This window comes from Solanum tuberosum, unplaced genomic scaffold (assembly GCF_000226075.1).
Source record: "Solanum tuberosum cultivar DM 1-3 516 R44 unplaced genomic scaffold, SolTub_3.0 scf00570, whole genome shotgun sequence".
NCBI classification, from domain to species: Eukaryota; Viridiplantae; Streptophyta; class Magnoliopsida; order Solanales; family Solanaceae; genus Solanum; species Solanum tuberosum.
The window spans coordinates 62470-66860 of record NW_006239488.1 but is presented as its reverse complement, the minus strand read 5'-3'; positions in this window follow the sequence as shown (position 1 = coordinate 66860).

Here is a 4391-nt window from a genome sequence, read left to right as displayed (position 1 = left end):
TATATATATATATAAAATTTATAATATTGCTTATAATGATATAGTTGCATACACCTAAAACTCTCAATCTATATTGTGGTACGGCCAATCTTCCATATATAATATAATAGTAATAATAATACAATGATGTGATATAAAAGAAAATAAATTATAGTACACAGTAGTTGTTTTCTTTTTCAATTTCCAAGAATTTCTTGATGCATTTTGTGGGGTGACCCTACCAATATGGAGGATCTTTTTTGCTAACTAATTTTAGCTGTCTCTCTTTAATTTTATTATTTTACAAGATCTAAAATATCTATCTTCTTCATATTGCTTCATTGCCAACTATTATTTGTCCACCTTAAACAATCATTCTCAATCAACAATACTTTTATCTTTTTGCATCCTATGGTTTCTTTCATTACTCTTTATAAAATTCTAAGTTTTGGTTATCATGTTTTTTTTAAAAGGGTTTGAAATATATTCGAACTTTGATCGAAATTGCTATAATAATTCCAAATTTTGGGGAGGACCTTTTACCCCCTGCACTATTTAATAGTGTATTTAGAAAGTATATATGTGTCCACGTAGTGATGCAGTATTTATGATGTCCACGTGGGCACATATATACCTAATACCTTTTAAAATACACTATTAAATAGTGTAGGGGGTAAAAGATCCTCCCCAAGGTTTGGAATTGTTACAACAATTTTGATCAAAGTTCGAATATATTTCAGACCTATTTCCTTTTTTTTAATTAACACTTGGAAATTATTAATTTTTCCAAATTATTGTTACTACCTTTATATATATATATATATATATATATATATATATACAAACATTGAAAAATATTTTTCATGAGAAATGGCTTTTGTCCTAACAATCACACTCTGAATTGCTTATTGAGTTCTTGACCAGTTATAGTAATTTAAAAAAAAAAATCCACTTATCAAATATCGAAAAATATTATCCATGAAAAATGTCTTCGGACCTAACAACCACACTCATAGTTGTTCATTGAGTTCTTCACTATTTTTAGTAATTTATTTAGTTATTACTAGATAGTAAAACTCAAAAGAGAAAGCTATGAAAGGATGATAATACTCATATATATAGATAGAGAGAGAGTGAAAAATTTACTTAATATGGGGAGTCTTGACACAATTATTGCTTTTATTCCAAATTTTAATATCTTATTGTATTATGTGCACAAATGTGGCCAAAAATAATATATGGCCAACAATTGTATTATGAGCTAATTATTTAGTGGAATATTTTAGGATGTCTGTTGTCTCTTTGAGGCAACTTATTGTTCAATTTGGGCAATACAAGTAACATCAGTAAGAATCCAATTATTGGATAATTATTTAGACCCTAATTAAACTCTTTAAACATGATCGTACACATTCCTGTTATTGAATTTCAATTCATTTGTTGGTAACCCTTTTATTTTTTAATGAAGTTTTGGCCCTATATAATACCAATTATGTCTAGTTAAATGCTATGTTTTTCATTAATGGAACTTTAGGAACAAATTTTGTTCTCTAATTCAAGGGGTCTATCTATATATTGAGAAATGACTTTTTCTTTATTGTACTGATTAGTGACGTGTAACTTTTAAAAATAACATAATAGTGCAATTTCATAGGTGATGTCTAAAAAAGATAAATTGAACGCAAATTTTTTCCTTACCTCATACAGATAAGAAGTTGTTTCTGAAAGACCTTTAGCTTGAGTAACACACATTATAGTAGTTTTAAAAAAATAAATACAAAAGTAAAAAGGACATAGCAAATAATAGAGAATAAATTACATGTCATTCAAACAACAAGGAGCAAAAACAATAGTCAAGTAATGCGATAACCAAAACACAGACAATAACATGGAGTAACAAAAATCATAAGACAGACAACTACGAGAATAATGTTACTACTACTTGTTTGAACAGGGATATTGGTATAGTGCGCCAAACTACCACCAAGCCTATCCATCTAGAAAGAGAGACAATGCACACCTACCTACTATCCTTTTACCCTAATCCACAACCTCCATAACCACAAATCTAAGGTCATTTCCTCAGTAAGCTGAATAACCAACTCTCCTCAATACTTCTTTGGGTTATGTCTATTTATTCCTAATAAGCCCTTTATAGCTAACCTATAACACCTCCTCACTAGGGCACTCTTAACATGCTCAAACCATCTCAGTCTTGTTTTTCTCATCTGTCCATCATGGAGGTCACTCTGATTTGACCTTGTCTCAAATATCATTCAACATCTTCATTTCCGTCACTCTCATCTTTTGAACATGCTAGTTCTTAACTGGCCAACACTCTGCCGCATACAACATAGTCAGCATAAGAACTACTCTATAAAACTTACCTTTACGTTTTGATGGTATATTCTAATCACATAAGGTGAGTCTTTATTTCATCCACACCGCGATGTGTGGTATCATCATCGTTCTCCCAATTTTCCTGAATTAAAGAGCTAAGATACTTGAAATTTTCTCGAGGATGATCTATATGATAAGTTAATCCTATTTTTTACTACTCTATACAATAGTTCCTTTTATTATTTCAGAAAAATTACTCTGTTTTCCTCTCTTAATTCTTCTCAAGGTGGATGAGTTGATGAAATCTTCCTTTCATTTTCATATAATTCTTTGCTGGAAATAATGGCCCCTTAAGATTTTAGGACCCCACACATGTCACATGCAATTGAGCAAATTGAACCATAAAAAGATTTAGTATTTTTTTCATAGATAAAAGAAATTTCAAAAGAACATGGTTTAGGTATAAATTTGAAAATAAACTAATTATTAAAAAAAAAATTACACCATCAAAATAAAAAATAAAAAATCCCCAGGCATCAGCTGCTCCTAAATGTCAACAAATATTTTTATTCAAGTGATTATGAATCTGAACTATGCATGACAGGTTTGCTATAAATTTTCATGATTCTCCCTTCAATCAAGAAATGATTTATTATTATGTCACTCCATGTGCATTTTGATCCATCAAAATAAAATTATATTTCTGACCCAAGCATTTCCAAGATACATTGCAAATAGCATCATTGTTTTTCCATTTTGTTTTCGATACTTGTATTAAAATCCAATCAAATTTATATTTATGGCACAAAAAATTGTATCAAGGATAAAACTTTTCATAACAAAAGTAATTTCTTACTAAGTATGCATTTCCAAGAATCATTGAAATATCATCATGTGACCACTTGCCTGAGTTTTTTTTTTTTTTGTTGAAATAATTCTTTAATATATAATTATGTATTAATCATTATCATAATTTAATGAAATTTTCTAAGGTTTATTTTAATTGAAGAAACAATTAAAAATATTGATGTCAACACTTTTTTTTGGGGAGGGGGGGGGCGTTATTAGAAATCAAGTTTTGTTGAGGAAGAATCATGAAGATGTTAGGGAAAACATCAAAAAGTCCCAATAACCTTATACAGTTATACTTCAATTTTGAAAGCTCCAATCCTTTAATAAATTAAGATATGGAAAGCTAATTTAGTGAAATTGGAATAATGGAGTTATCATAATTACTTAATTAAACAGAAACATTGAGTTAAAGTAATATCATTATGCACAGAGAATAAGGGTAAAAAACACACCTACATTAATTTTTTTTTTTGTTTGAGTTTCATACCTAATCTATTATTTAGAGAAACATACATCTCTCTTTTATACACTCTCACCATAGTGTATAATACACTTTCTTCTTACATTTCAAAAAATTGTCAAATGACATTCCACATAGACAAAACTATTACTATTAGTTAAAATTAAAGATTAAAGTATTACTATCCTTAACAAAAAAACTTATAAAATAAAATGTAAAATATTTATCTACCCCACTCCACCACTTTCTCTCAACGACTCCCCACACCCCATTTTTTTAGCTTTTTTTTTTTTAAAAAAATCTTTTATAAACTTCTTTTTTATAAATATCTTATTTCATCTCCCCACCTCCCTTCAAATAATAATTTAGATATTTTTTCAAAAAAAATTCTACCCTACCCTACATAACCTTTCGCTTCCAATTTTTTTTTCCGTGTTGTATTAGATATATATATTTTATAGAAAAATATTCTTTACTAGCTGCAATACTTTTTTCAAAATAATTTTTTATATTTTTTTTATATTGGGTATGTAAGTAGAAAAATATATTACACATCTAACACAAAAAGAGAAAAGGTAAGAAAACAAAAATAAATTAGAAGCGGAGGGTTAGATGGGGTGGGGTGAAATTTTATTTTATTTTTAAAAAATAATATCAAATTTGTTTAGGAAGGAGTCGGGGAGGGGGTGAGATCTGAATTTAAAAAAATATTTTATAAAAGAATTTTTAAAAAACAAAAGGATGGGGAATTGTCGGGGGG